Source organism: Urocitellus parryii, chromosome 7 (assembly GCF_045843805.1).
Source record: "Urocitellus parryii isolate mUroPar1 chromosome 7, mUroPar1.hap1, whole genome shotgun sequence".
Taxonomy (NCBI): Eukaryota; Metazoa; Chordata; class Mammalia; order Rodentia; family Sciuridae; genus Urocitellus; species Urocitellus parryii.
This window is the reverse complement of record NC_135537.1, coordinates 91,073,068-91,088,322: the sequence shown is the minus strand read 5'-3', so window position 1 is coordinate 91,088,322 and position 15,255 is coordinate 91,073,068. Positions and strand designations below refer to the sequence as shown.

The 15,255-nt window shown below is 51.2% G+C and overlaps 2 pseudogenes across 1 annotated transcript; both read left to right on the top strand.

Moving 5' to 3' along the window:
• Nucleotides 1-153: 153 nt before the first annotated feature.
• Nucleotides 154-7,163, top strand: LOC144256037 (protein phosphatase 1J-like; annotated as a pseudogene).
• Nucleotides 7,164-11,405: 4,242 nt separating this feature from the next.
• LOC113177965 (rho-related GTP-binding protein RhoC-like) lies at nt 11,406-14,010 on the top strand (annotated as a pseudogene). The gene is made up of 4 exons (XR_013344027.1): nt 11,406-11,421; nt 12,091-12,211; nt 12,477-12,606; nt 13,456-14,010. The product of XR_013344027.1 is annotated as a rho-related GTP-binding protein RhoC-like (transcript).
• Nucleotides 14,011-15,255: the final 1,245 nt, after the last annotated feature.

The window sequence follows — 15,255 nt, the reverse complement described above, 5'->3', positions numbered from 1 at the left end:
TTCCCACAACAAACCCATCTCCCTCTGAGAAATTGCGGCTGGACGAAGACAGAATGAGGTGGAGAAGAGATTGGGAGCCAGTGGGGCACTTCCGGGGTGGCCTAGAGCTAGGGGAAGTTCTGCCCCGCACAGTCCCAACCAGGCAGGGAGCCAATGGCCTCAAAGGACCAACAGGGGTAAGCACCACCCACGCTGAGCCCTAGGGTCAGGGCCTGAGAGAGGCGGGGCCACAGCCGAGGGCGGGGCCAAGAAGCAGCAGGCTAAAACTGGTTCTCTCTACTCCAGGGGTGCTTCACCTCCGCGCACCAAATCCCCAGACCTGCCCAGCATGACCTCTGCACCACTTGCCGCTGCTACAGAAACGCCCAAGAGCCCTCCAGCGAGGCCAGGGAGCGAGAGCTGGGCGTCAGCGAAGACCGTAGAGGCTCCAGCGAGCTTCTCCAGACCGACCTTTCTGCAGCTGAGTCCCAGGGGGCTGTGACATGCCGAGGACCACGCGGGCTGGGCTGTGCAAAGCCCTCCGGACAGGGGCCGCCGCCTGCCCTGGAGCACTGGCTACACTGATTGAACGCCCTCCCAGGGCACCCAAACCTGGATGGGACTACCACTTCTCCCCAACTCTGCATCCCCGCTAAAGGGATGCACCCCCTGTGCGGCGCTAGGAGCCATGAACCCCCCTTTCCCGGGACCTTTGCTATCCTCTGAGCTTTGGGCACCACTCGCTCCGGGCCCTCTCTTCAATCGGGTGCAGCCTGAATCACCTTCCTCAGGACCTTGTAACTTGTTGATAACCCTCACTCTCTCCCCTCAAAACCCCGTTTTTACCCAGAGCTGAGGGGGTGGGGGGGCTCTGCCAAGGATGAGTTGGCCAGGTCCTAATCGCAGCTCTGCAGGTTAAAGGCTAAGAAACTTCGGGGTGAGGGCGGTTGTTCAAAAAGGAGCGGAGTTCCTTCTAACCAGGGGATAGGGGTTGGAAAGACTATCAGCAGCTTCCAGCCCTAGAGCCCCAGTTCCCTGTCCCTCTTACCTTTCCCCTCCCCTTCCACACCCAGAAATAGCCAAACACCAGAAGGCCGCTGGCCTCCCAGGGTGGGGGACGGGGCAGCCTACTGCAGTGGGAGGGTACCCTTTGGACTGCGTTCTCTGGGTAGACCTATTGGTGCAGCTGATAAAGGAAACAGACCCCTTGATCAGGACGGCGGGCATGCTCCTAGGCTACATGGATTTTTTTAATGCATCTACCAGAAAACCTAACCCTGAGGGAGATGGGGACACTGAGATGGCTGAGAAAGGTGGCTGGTGTTCTCATGTCCCCACCACCACCTGTTTTAACTTCCTACAAGGGAGAAGTTTGTGGTTAAGTGGCTCCTTCCCAGTCCAGGTGGGCCTATACTCTTACTCTACTTTCAATTCCTCTTTCAGGATCTGAGCTGAAGCACTTCCTCACTGCCAAAGAGGCAGAAACTTTTGTGGGTAGTTTTAGGGTGAGGGTGGGTGTGCCCATGAGTTGTGGAACGCTGGGGACAAAGTACTGGGAGAACTGATTGAGGTTGGAGGTGGAATGTAGGGTCTTGGCGAGCAGAGAAGTAAAGCTTCTTATCCTCATCTTGCCTCCTCCAGCAGAACCCCTGAGGGAGCCTCTTTTGCCAAGTAAGGGGGGATCTGAGGCAGGCAGGTGCTACTGTCTACCTTTCTATAAAGTAGGGCGTGCCACCAAGACAGTATTCCTCGTCAGCTCTCCCTGCTCCTTTTCTCTCTGGCCTGGATACCAGGTGGCTGTGACCTTTCTCAGCTTGGCCAGCCCACAGGGGAGGATGTGTATATGTCTAAGGTGGGGGTTATTCCAGGACCTGTTCTGGTGTCCAACCTGATGTGGTCACTCTGGCCTGGCAGTGTCATCAACACTGGCAAGAGCCGACACAATGAGAACCAGGCTTGCTGTGAAGTGGTGTACGTGGAAGGATGGAGGGGTGTTACAGGGGCCCCTAGGGAGCCTAGCCAAAGCCCAGTAAGACCTCACCCTTTCTCTTAGCCTCCAGAGTCACAGACACTTGTCCTGAGGGATAACAGGCATCTGGTTTTATTTCTGAGACTGGGAAAAACTGCCTCCTAACTCACTAGCTTTCTGTGTTTGCCACAGAACCCTTATGTGGCATTGATTCCTGCCATGTCAGATGAATGTTTACTTTTCTACTTCAAATGTAGATGTTCTTGTATTATGGATAATTTAATTAATTATTGATACTGATTTTTGCATCTTTTATCCTCAGAATTTGGCTTTTTTGAGGGTCTCCTTTCTTTTGACACATAGTGTGCCCTGGGTGAATAAGTGAATAAATCTAATTTGCCTGTAATGTCAACCTCTCTAATATTTATTGGATGCCTACAGTCTTTTTCTTTTTCCTATACTATACTACACACACACACACACACACACACACACACACAGAGATTTACTCACCTTCAACTTTTTCCCCACCAGGGACTCTGCTTTTATTATTGGGGCCTGTTTGATGGACATGGCAGTGGTGGAGCTGCCAAAATGGCCTCACGGCTCCTGCATTGCCACATCCGGGAGGAACTAAAGGACCTAGTAGAAACACTTCAAGACCACTCACCAGGGCTGGAGATGTGGCTCAGTGGTAGCGCGCTCGCCTGGCATGCGTGCGGCCTGGGTTCGATCCTCAGCACCACATACCAACAAAGATGTTGTGTCCGCCGAGAACTAAAAAATAAATATTAAAAATTCTCTCTCTCTCTCTCTCTCTCTCTCTCTCTCTCTCTCTCCTCTCTCACTCTCTCTTTAAAAAAAAAAAAAAGACCACTCACCACCTCCCCTCTGCCTCCCGTGCACCTCAGGGACCCCAGGTTCCTCTGATTCTACTCACTTGATTGGTCCTCAGTCCTGCTGGTCCTCACAGAAGGAAGTGACCCATGAAAGCCTGGTAGTAGGGGCCATTGAGAATGCCTTCCAGCTCATGGTGAGTGGGTGGCCCAGGACAAAGGCTGGCTAGGCAGACACTCTGGCCAATTCTGTGTGAGAGTCAGGTGGCCTCAGGGACTGACCCTGAGAACCCACAATGCTATTGAGAGCCAGAGCAGAGTTTGGTTCTGAGGGGAGGCAGAAGGGATAGTTACCCCCATGTGTTTCACTATTTTTCCAGTTGTGGTTTGGCTGTGCCAGATGATTTCTGCAGATGGGAGTGGGGAGGGTGACTCGGTGTCTACAACCTCTTCTTTTACTCTCCTCTCTCTTGACCCTTCCTCACTTGGCAGGATGAGCAGATGGCTTGGGAGCAGGAGTGTCTTGGCCACCAAGTAGAAGGGGGCTGCTGTGCACTGGTTGTGGTGTACCTGCTAGGCAAGGTGTATGTGGCCAATGCAGGTGACAGCCGGTATGAAGGAGAAGGGCTTTAAAAGTGGCAACAAGGGGACATACTCTCTAGGATGGGGGGATAGAAGAGTGAGGTGGTGGGGTTCAAAGTCAAATATTGGACTTGGCATGGTGGCACATGCCTGTAATCCCAGAAACTCAGGAGGCTGAGGCAGGAGGATCACAAGCTCAAGATCAACCTCAGAACTTTAGTGAGACCCTATAATAAATTGGGTCTCAAAATAAAATCAAAATGGCTGGGGATATATCTCAGTGGTAAAGCTTCCCTGGGTTCAATCCCCAGTACTGTAAAAAAATAAAATATTTAAAGAAATCCTAAAGATTGAAGGAGCTTGGAGGACCATAGATATAAAGAAAGGCCTGATATATCCACAAGGAGAGGAAAGATGGAGTCCTGGGTAAGGAATCCTAAGCAGAAGGCCTGGTCCCTCTGGAATTATCCATGAAGGGGGCTGAGGAGAGCCAGGCCTTTTCTGTCTCTGGGCAGGGCCATCGTTGTCCGGAATGGTGAAATCATTCCAATGTTCCGGGAGTTTACCCCGGAGACTGAGTGCCAGCATCTTCAGCTGCTTGTAAGTAGAAACCAAACTTCCTACTCCCATCGTTTACTGGTTCTTGTGCCTCTCTGCACTCTTGTCCCTGAGAACATCCCCCAGCCCTACCCTCTCTCTGTCTCTCTGTCTCTCTCTCTCTCTCTCACACACACACACACACCACCACCACCACCACAACCACCACTACCACTAAACACAGAATACTCCCTACTGGGAGCTTCTTGGGAAGTTGGCTGTGTGGGCTCTTGAGTGCAGGGCTGAGCCCAGGGGATAATGCTACAGGAAGGAGCCTGAGATGGTTTGCAGCACCCACTGTGGCCCCAGCTGAGGAAGGAAGTAAAATCAGAGGTGGGGGGAGGGAACAGAAAAGGCCCCTGGACTCTGGAACTGGACTGCCTGGATACTGAATCCTGGTTTGTTGTTCTCTGCTAATTATGTGACCTTTGACAATTCCTTAACCTCTCTGTGCAGTAATAGTTCCTGCCCCATGGGTGGTTTTGAAGAGTAACTGAGTTAATGTGTGTATCAGAATAGGGTGTAGCATGTGGACCTTTACTTAAAGGTCTGCTATAATAAATATCATCTAGCCAGATACAGTGTGGCACACCTGTGATTCCTGCAACTCGGGAGCCTGAGGCAGGAAGAGCATAAGTTCAATGACAGCCTCAAAAAATTAGCAAGACCCTGTCTCAGAATAAAAATCAAAAAGGGCTGGGAATGTAGCTCAGTGGTAAAGCACCCCTCAGTTTAATCCCCATTACTGCAAAAGAAGAAAAAAATTAACATTATCTATATATTGTACTAGGGTACGCTGTGAGTGTAACACCCCCTGGCCCTTTGCTCTGTCTGGCCATTCTCAACCCCAGGGCTTCCTGAAATCAGAGCTGCTGGGTGGTGAATTCACCCACCTTGAGTTCCCCTGCAGAGCTCAGCCCAAGGAGCTGGGGCAGAGGATGCTCTACTGGGACCAGAACATGACTGGCTGGTAACACTTACCTCAGAGCTGGGTCATTCCCATGGCAACCCAACCAGTCCCTCACCAGTAGCAAGGTGGAAGCTGAAGGCTGGGCCAGGCTGGGAGTTGGGGGATGGGGCCCTTCTAAGGGGTTTGTGTGCGGGTGTCCAGCTCCTAGAAGAGAGGGGGCTTTGATGCCTAGGTGATGCCTCTACCCCACCCCCTCCCCAGGGCCTACAAAAAGATCCAGTTGGAGGACCTCAGGTTTCCTCTGGTCTGTGGGGAGGGCAAAAAGGTAAGATCCACAGTAGAGGTGGGAGAGGGCAGGAGGACCCACCACAATTTGTCTAGAGAGGTGGAGGTTCTACCTGAGGGTAGGTGTGGTGCTGAGGGCCATTGTCAAGTAGGAATGACGCTTCAAAATTTCCTTGCCAGCGTACCCCATGTTAAATAGATTTCGCTGTTGACATTGCATGTAAGGTGACCTTGCTCAAGGACCAAGGCGGATCCGGGTTTAGAGCTGATCAGGTTTGAGGAAGTATCCCGCTCCTTAGGGTGTTCCCGGTTTAAGACAAAAGGAGTTTTAGGGAAGTAGGAGGTTGAAGATTATTGCTGCTGGGAGTAGGGCGTGCCTGTTGCCTGAGTTCCTGCTGAGTTCTCGTGGAAAAAATGTATTTTAGGACGTGTTGAAAGGGTAAAGATTCTAAGCTGGAAAGCTTGAATGTAAAATATTAGGTATTATTAAGTTCCTCTGTTACACCCAGAACCTGGAATTCCTGAGATAGTTAAAACAGCTCGGGCTGGGGATGTGGCTCAAGCGGTAGCGCACTCGCATAGCGTGCGTGCAGCCCGGGTTCGATCCTCAGCACCACATGCAAACAAAGATGTTGTATCTGCTGAAAACTAAAAATAAATAAATAAATAAATATTAAAAAAAATTAAATAAAATAAAACAACGCCCTACTGGCCATTTAGCCTAGGGCCCTGTGCAGTTTGTCACAGGGCCCGAACCAATCAGTTTGAATGTGTAACCTGCTTAGGAATGACCAATCACCCCCGCCCGACCTGTTCCCGCCAATGAATGTGCCAATCACTTCTCAGAGTTGTTGTTCAATTTTCCCACGCCTCATGATGATTTGTTCTGATGTATGCAAAGCCCACCGCCCTCTCCAAAAAGTGTACTTAAGCTCTGCTTGACCTTTGCTCTGGGCTCCGGCCTGCTCTCCCTTCTTGAGTGAGCACAGGGCCCCAGCGCGCTGGAATGGATCCCCAATAAATCCCCTTTTGCCAATTGCATCGAGTAAGTCTCTTGTGTGGTCTCTCCCTCCGACGCTCTGCCGGACCCCTCTTACAGTGTATTGTGGGGGAGATAGAGAATTTCCCCTGAACCTGTGTGGAGGCGGTGTGAGATCGGGAATAAAGAATTGCTGTTTGAACCTACAAAGCTGTGTGGTGGCTTGTGATTCTGTGCCAAGCCGAGACATTGGCATTTGGCAGTGTGGGAGGGCTGTGTGGTTTCAGAGAGCCTGGCAGAGGACTAAATAGCTGTCTCCCCTCCATGTTTCCCTCAGGCACGAGTGATGGCCACTATTGGGGTAACCTGGGGATTGGGAGACCACAACCTTAATGTCTGCAGATCCACCCTGCCCATCAAGCCTTTCCTCTCCTGTTTCCCTGAGGTGAGCTGTATGGGGGCCTCCTTAACTATACCTTCCCTCCTCTGTGGGTCTCAAGCTGGCTTTCATCCAGGGTCCTTTTATCCCCAAGCTTCCTGTCCAGCAAACCCCACACCTCAATCCTCCCTATACTCTTTCCCCACCAGGTTCTCGTATATGACCTGACATAGTATGAGCACTTCCCAGACGATGTGCTAGTCCTGGGAACACATGGCCTATGGGATGTCACCAATGATTGTGAGGTAGCTGCCACTGTGGACAGGGTGCTGTCAGCCTAAGAACCCAATGACCCCAGCTGGTAGGGGTTGCATGGCATGATGGTAAGGGGGTGGCACTGGCAAAGGAAAGTGCAAAGGGAAGCAATGCTTGAGGACCCCATGTGGGCCTCTATGTCTATCTTCCCATATACATGAATGTGCACATGTGCTCCTGGCAAGTATACAGCTCTTGCCCAAGCTCTGGTCCTGGGGGCACGGGGCACCCCCCAGGACCATGGCTGGCATCTCCCTAACAACAAGCTGGGTTCCCGGGATGACATCTCGGTCTTTGTCATCCCCCTAGGAGGGCCGGGCAGTTACTTCTGAGGGGATCAGCCCATCCCTCCCACCACCACCCAGCCTCTCCATGCTTACCTCTCTCTAAGCCCAAATTCTGCAGTTGTCTCCCTTTAGTGGCAGTTTAACCCAAAAAGGGATATCCACTAGACCCAGAATTACAGCTCTTGGCAAATAAACCCGATGGATAAAGGTGTGTGTCTTTATTTGCTTTGATTAGAAACTAAAAGTTAAGGAAAAGTTCTGTGCTGTGGTGGAAAGGACATCAGAAAAGCCCCCCCCCCCAAATGAATTTTTTTCTAGGTTCTTCTTTCTGCCCTCTCCTCTCCTCAATCCACTCACTTGCCCTAAGTGTTCTCAGACACTTCTGTATCTTCATCCATCTGCTGATGTTTCTTCCAAATTGGGCTCTCTTCCCAAATCTTTCCTGAGCTTTAGATTCATACATATCAATCATCTCCCAAACATTTCCGTGAAAGCCCACTGACACTTCACCTCAACACACCTCAATCCACTATTTTCCCCACAGCATGTTACTTCTCCTACTTCATCTTCTCAAAGGGCATCAGCTTGGCTGCTCAAATTAGAAATCTTGGAGTTGGTAACCCTTTAATTTCCTCTTCATCATGCTAATCATCACTAAGTACCATCATGTACTATATGATGACAATGAGCTGCATTTATGATGGTATACACCATATAGCCTTGGTGTGTAGTAGGCTATGCCTTCTCAGTTTGTGTAAGTACACTCTATGATGTTTACACAACAATAAAATTGCCTAATGATGCATTTCTTATATCCCCATCATTAAATGATGCATGACTGTATTGTTGAATATATACATTTATGTATCCGTGTGTGTGTACCTTTTCCCACATATCTTCACTCCCACTGTCATCTCCTTATTTTTTCATTATATTAGTTTCCTAACTCTAGCAGCTCCTTGCTGTACCTGAGCAAAATTCACAGTCAACTCCTGGACATGGCATATAAGGACCTTTATGGTCTGTCTCTGTTTCCTTCTCCAGCCTCATCTTCCATCACCATCACTGTCTTCTGGGGAGTTCCCATGACTCTGTAGGCCTGCAGTACCTTCAATTTGTTATTTAAAATATAGACATCAACCTAATTTGAATAGTTCATTTGTTCTTCAGGGCTGAGCATCCCACAGCTAATGCATTCTCTCCAACCCCAACAGCAAATGCCTCCTGTATGGCCGCCTGCAAGAGTTGTCCATAGGGAATGGCAATTAAGAGCAAGGTCTCTAGAATCCATTTGACCAGACCCAAAATCAACTCTGTAATCTCTCTGAGCCCCCATTTGTTTTCTCAGTAAAATGGAGATAACACTACTAGGCCATCAGGTTATTGTGAGGACTGAAATAGTTAATGTATATAGAGTCAGGTTCCCTAAGCGTTAGATATCTTGAGATTATCTGTATTCCTCATTTAGACTATAAATTATTTGAAGGCATAAATCAATCTTCAGCACATAGCTCTCACTTCATACTGAGTGAACTATTGAGTGGATTAAGAGTCCTGGGGACCAAACTGCTCTTGAACTCAGTTTGCTCATTTACCAAATGTGTTGGCTGTACTTCAGATCTTTAAAGTCTGTAATACTTCTAACATGCATCCATTTGGCAAATATTTCTTGAAAACCAATCATGGGACACACACTGTGCTAGACGAGGGGAAGGGAAGACTGGAGGAGCACAGTAGTCATCAGAAGACAGCACCAGCATTGTAGTCACACAGGACTGACTGTATGAATTCTTGCTATCAGAAATCTCAAACATTTGCTAAGCTGTGTCTTCAAATCTCAGTTTCCTTACAGGCAAAAGGAGATGGGTATACTTCCCCCGAAAGGATTGTGACAAGTATTTAAAAGGTTGAGTTATGTAGTTCCTAGAATATACAAGTCAATAAAATGTTGATAGATTTCCTCCTTCTTTGTCCACCTCCTCAGTCATTTTTACAAGAAAGATCTACATGTAGGTAAATACGGTATCAGACGGGGGCTAAGCGTGACTAAGGGCACAATAATACAATAGGAGTGGGAACTGTATTCCTGGTTGGGGATCCAGAAGCACTTCCAAGAGTACCCTTGGAGAAGTAGGTAGGAATTGGACTCAGGGAAATTCCAGGCAATGGAAGGAAGGGAATATGAGGCAGAACGGTGGTCTGGGTCTGCAGGTCCCAGAAGGTCCGCAAGGATTCTAGTGGCAGAGAGTGGTCTTCTGCACACACCACGTCCCACTTCATCGCTCGCGCTGGCACCCTGGTTTCCCAGTCCTGCCTCCCGAGAGCGCCCAGGTGGGGCAGGAGCGGGTGCTGTTTGGCTGAGGGAGGGCAGCAGCGGCCTTTCCTGACGCCACCCTGAGCGCCTCTCAACTTTCTCAACTTTCTCTACGCCCATCTGCCCCTAGGGGCTGGAAGGCGGGGCAGAGGCCGAGTCCTCCAGGGTCCCACCCGCTCTGGTCACCGCCCACTCCTCTGCAGTCTTGGCAGCTCGCAGCGATTCTCCTTCCAGCCTCTCACCCAGCCCAGGGCAGGCGCCCCCAATCTTCGAGCCGCAGCGGATGCGACCCTTGGCCGCCTGGGGCTGGGCCAGAGGCCAGCCTAGCCAAGGACTGAAGGAGGGAGAGGGCGGGGCCCGGCCCCTAGGGTCAGTCTCAGCCTCCTGCAACCGCCACGCAACTCGAGGCCACGGAGCGGAAGGTACAGGGGTCCGGACAGGGGGAGAAGGGCGTACCAGTTCCCGGGAGAACACTTTCCTCCTCTCCACTCGCTGGGAGCTCGGGCGGGTCAGCGAGGGGTTTTGGCCCGTTCCCTCCCCTTGGACGCGGCATCCGGGCTGTGCTGGGGTCGGGCCTGCTCGGCTCCTCCCCGGACTGCAGCGAGGGGCCCCAGGAGCGGCCTGGCAGGGGCTCTCTCCTGCTGAGGCCCTGATGGGAGCCCTTTCCCTTCCCTCCGGGTTTCCCCTAGCCTCCCCTGCGGAACAAGGGAGCGGCCTTGATCTCCCTAGGCGAGGGAACCCAGCCCAGACGCCCTGGCTAGCCCCAAGCTAGACGGCCCAGCGCGGACCTGGCCTGGGGTGCTGGGGATGCGCTGGGAGTTCTCCCAGGCCCGGAAGGTGGAGTGGAGGGAATAAGGGCGCGGTGTGACCCTTGGGGGCTGCCACTGTTCTGCGGAGGTTGGACACTGCCCTCGAAAGTCCTTGGAAACTGCCTGGGGCATGGGGTAGGGGAGAACGGGAAGGGTCCAGCCCTTGTGTGTTCGTGTGTTCCTTCATGCGAGTGTGTGAAGGAATGTACCCTCCACACTCCCTAGCTAGGCTAAAGATTTATTTTAGGGGTGTTGGCTGGGGATCCTGGGGCACAGAGTTCTCTCAGTTCTGGCTTTAAAGTTGAGGAAGAAGTGTCAACTGAAGAGTGAGTATTTCCCAAACTTCAGGGGAAGTCAGCTTCCCAGGGTTAACATGTGTCCCTCATGAGTACCAACACACATGAAGGAGCAGTTCATCACACCTGCAGTTCATCACACCTTCACAGCTCCCCTCACTTCCTCCTTCCCCAGGGAGGGGAGCCAACCTCCACCCAGCTAGATTCCCAGCCCTGCAGTCAGGGAGAAAGAGAGGGTGTGCTCTGGAGCTGAAATGAAATCTAGGCTGTTGGGAAGAGGGAGGGAGCTAGAGCCTGGGCTGGGAGGAGCCCCCAAAGAAATGACAAATGAGGACCAGTCCCTCCATCAACTAGGCAGGGAGCACAGGGTATGGTAGGTAACCTGATCTCTGCCTCAAACCTAGTTTTTCCTCAGTCCCACATCCTGTCATGCTGGGCTGAGCTCTTCTAGTCCCTGCATTCCACCACCTCACAAAGCCTGGGTCTGCTTTTTAGGAAGCAGAATACTCCAGCCCCAGGCTGTTTCTCTTCAACAGTGGGATGCCTGGCGGCCCCTCCCTCTCCTCCACTTACACCTTCAGAAAACTGGGATGTGGGGGAAGAGGACATGAGTCACTGAGAATTTATCGGAACCACTCTCTGGATCACAGAGGGGATCTTGCTGATACCCCAAATAACAGGGAAGATGTGCTCTGCCAGCACATCCCTTTCCAAACAGGGGTTCATTGAAGTCTACCCAGGTGACTAACACTAGGATTTCTTCCAACTCCGCCACCTACTCCCATTAGTTCAACTCATGCAGCTGTGTAAACATGTGTGGTGGTACATGCCCATCATGCCAGCTACTCGGGAGACGAAGCAGGAAGATTGATCACAAGTTTGAGGTCAGTGTGGGCAACTTATCCAGACCCTCTCTAAAATAAAAAGGGCTGGAGTGTGGCTTATTGGTAGAGTACTTGCCTAGCATGTGTGAGGCTCTGAGTTAATCCCCAGTATCCCAAAGAAAACCTGGATATATCCTCTGGTTCTACCACATACTCGCTTTGTAATCAGGGCCAAGTCCCTTTGCTTCTGGGTTTAAAATCCCCACCACCACAAAATGGTGATGATGGCATGACTTACCCCAAAGGAGTGTGAGAATTAAAGTGGTATTCATGATAGCAATTCATTTGAGATCACAAAAATCAAACACATTTTAGTGATTTTTTTTTGGAGAGGGGTTACTAGGGGTTGAACCCAGCAGCACTTTGTCACTGAACTACATCCCCAACCCTTTTTACTTTTTTAAACAAATTGAGACAGCATCTTGTTAAGTTTCCCAGGATGGCCTTGAACTTGGCAATTCTTCTGCCTCAGCCTCCCACATAGCTGGTTTATAGGTATGCACCAGTACATCCAGTTTACATCTTAGAAATTTAAAGAAAAACTCAATTGAGTTTGTTATGACTGTGATTAATACGGTGCCTTGCACACAGCAGGACCAGTGGTTTGAGAGGATCTCTGGGTAGTAGGTTGGGGCCCTTGGGGTCAGCTATGCATTGCCCATTTGTCAGGTGGAACTGGCTTTGTGCGACACAGCAGGGCAAGAAGACTATGAATGTCTATGGCCTCTCTCCTATCTGGACACAGATGTCATCCTCATGTGCATCTCCATTAACAGCCCTGACAGCCTGGGTGAGGACTTTGGAGAGAGGAGGTGGAGACCCTTTGGAGTCATCCATCTTCCGAGGCTGTGGGGATGGAGTCACAAGGTCCACACAGGCTCTGCTGGCTCCTTTGTTGTGGCATCTCTGGTGTTTGGAAGGGCTTGGGGGAGGATATGCTACAAGGGACGGGGTTTTGAGGTATGAAGGAGACCATCAGCCTCAGACTGCTATGGGAAGGAAGACCAGTGCTCACATGCTTAAACTGAGGTACCTGTTGGGACATGTCTGTGCAGAAAACATTCCTGAGAAGTGGACCCTGGAGGTGAAGCACTTCTGCCCCAACATGCCCATCATCCTAGTGGGGAATAAGAAGGACTCGGGCAAGATGAGCATACCAGGAGAGAGCTGGCCAAGATGAAGCAGGTGGGTGGGGCTGCCTGATGGGGAACCCTGGGGAGGAAGGTGCCCTCTGAGGGGTTGCAGGCTGGGGCAGAAAGGAGCTCTCTCTTCAGCCAACTGTCCTGTGTTAAGCAGTCATAGTGATATCTACCTCCCCCACTCCCATGTGTGTGCCCTGCTAAGAACCAGAAGAAACCTCAGTATCAAATCAGATGATCAGAGAGTGAAATGACTTGTCCAAGGTCACTTGTCATTTTCATTTATTCCAGTTTATTAATCTGTCTTTGGAATTGGGGCTACTAAGATGAATAAGGAAGTCCTTGTCCATGGGGAGACAGTTTATGTTTCACTTAGGGTATGCAGACTGTGCCATCAGTGTACCTGGGGAGGAAGGGCATCATCAATGGCTTAAGAAAGGCTTAGAGGGTGAGGGAGCTGGCTTATTCAGGGTCTCACTAAGTGGTCCACTGACCAGAGGAAGAGTTTATTATAGGAAGCTGCCAGGGTATGGAATAGAGACTATCTTGAGAGGATAATTATATAAGGCAAGGTTTTAAACTGGGGACAGCAGGCAGAGGATGGGTTGGGGGGATGATGGAGAAGGTAGTAATTTAGGAGGTAGCCAACACACATTCAGGCAAAACATATGTGGACCATAGGGTCTGCAACTAGGTGGGAGAGGAGGGGCTAGTCTGGGGACAATTTTGAATGTAAACATGAGGTTTAGATCCCTGCCTGGGGCAGCCGGGGCCTGGATGCTTTGTGGGCTCAAGGCTGGAGGAGGTATTTGTTAAAATTACTATACTTATGGGTGATGTGGTGAGAGGTGCACCTAACCAACAGCTTCCTCTGCCTTATCTTCTGTCTTCTCAGGAACCTGTCCGATCTGAGGAAGGCCGGGATATGGCAAATCATATCAGTGCCTTGAGTGCTCTGCCAAAACCTATGAGGGAATGCCGGAGGTTTTTGAGATGGCCACTCAAGCTGGCCTCCAGGTCCGCAAGAATAAGCACCAGAGGGGCTGTCCCATTCTCTGAGATCCCCACAGCTCCTGATGCCCTTTTCCTTCACAGGGGCTTAGGGATCACCCACCTGCCCTTGAGCTCCTCCCTTAGGACTCCATGCTGAAGGCTCCTTTTTCCAGTTCCCTCATGCCCAGGATTGCATCGTTTCCCTAGCCCCCAGAGTGGTGGCAGGCCTGCCCTCCCTCCCTGTCCTCTGGGAGCTGGGCCTGTGGCCTGCCCTTCTTGAGCAGTTCCTCTCCCTGCTGCCTTGGTCCAGGGGTAGGGCTCTTGCTCTCTTTGGCCCTCCCCAGAGGATGGTCACACACTAGCACTTTATATACTTATGGCTCAGAGGAGCATTTCTAGGGTAGGTGGATTGGGGTTTCTCCTTTGGGCAGGGGCCTTGTCTCTGACTGCACTTGGTGGGGGGCATGAATAAAGGCCATAGGTTCTAACACGGGTATGGCAGCTTCCTATTTCCTTTGTCTGGTTCCTATCTTGGCTACAAGCCTAGAGTCCCATCTCTCTCTTCATTTCCAAGTTGCTTGCCAGACTGGCCCCCTGTTGGCAAAGGAGGACTAGGGTGGAAGGGTGGAGTCTTAGAGCAGAGATGAGGTCATGCCTGGCTTAGCCTGGGAGGCGGGTGAGGGGCATGGTCTCTAGCCTGGACTAAACTTAGAAACCAGTGGGTGGCTTCCCACTGAGTTTCCTCCCCTGGACATGGAAGCTGTGAGGAGATGTGGCCCTGGACAGGGTGTGACAGTCTCACCCTCTTGTAGGTCAGCTTGGGGACACAGGAAGCTGGGGCCAAGATGAGGAGATACGATCAAGAAACTTTTGCATAGAATAAGATTTTTTGTTTTCAGAGTTTTTCTTCCTTCCCCTTCCCCCATAACAATGCTAACAAGCAGCTTGATGTGTCATTCTCCCCAGCAGTGGAAGGGTGGAATGGCTTGGTTGTAAACACCCTCCCCCAGCCTTCCTGTCCCTAAGAGGGGCAGCTCAGCTGGGTTCTGGTTCAGGGATGGGTGCAGCGGGCTAAGGCTTGGCTTGGTGTGAGAAGGCAGGAAGCTGTGTCTTCAGAGCTCATTCCTCCACTCGGGCTCCACTTGCAGGGACAGGCCCCCTTCACTCTCCCACTCCTGGGGGAGGTAGTCATGACCATGGGGCCCTAGAAAGAAAGGAGGTATGCTTTGTCTTCTTTACCTTCTCTTCCACCACTGTCCCCTGCTTGGCCCACCCTGGCCCAGCCATACCTAAGGTAGAGGGGCTGAGCTTGCTCAGATCTTGAAGTAAGTTCTGTCCGTTCTGTAGGTCCAGTTTGGCAGGAAAGGGACACCCTGTATACCCTCCGTTTTCTTTACAGAACTCCAGGAATCTGTGGGGTACAGAGGTGTTGGCACACAGAGTTGTGCAGGCCTGGATGAGGAGTACCAGCGCAGGCTGGAGGCCAGGCCTGGGTCCTGCCACATCTGAGCCTTGGTTGCTCAAGCTCTAAGTGTCAGCTCACTTACAAATAAGATGGAGGTTTTATGAAGATTAACTGATCCTGAGGATTGAGCCATAAGCAGGTACTAATGAAGATACAGCTGCCTAAGCTGGGGCTTGTGGCCACCATGAGGGATTACAGGGCAGGAATGCTCAGGCTTTCCAGTCGGGGTCATGGCCC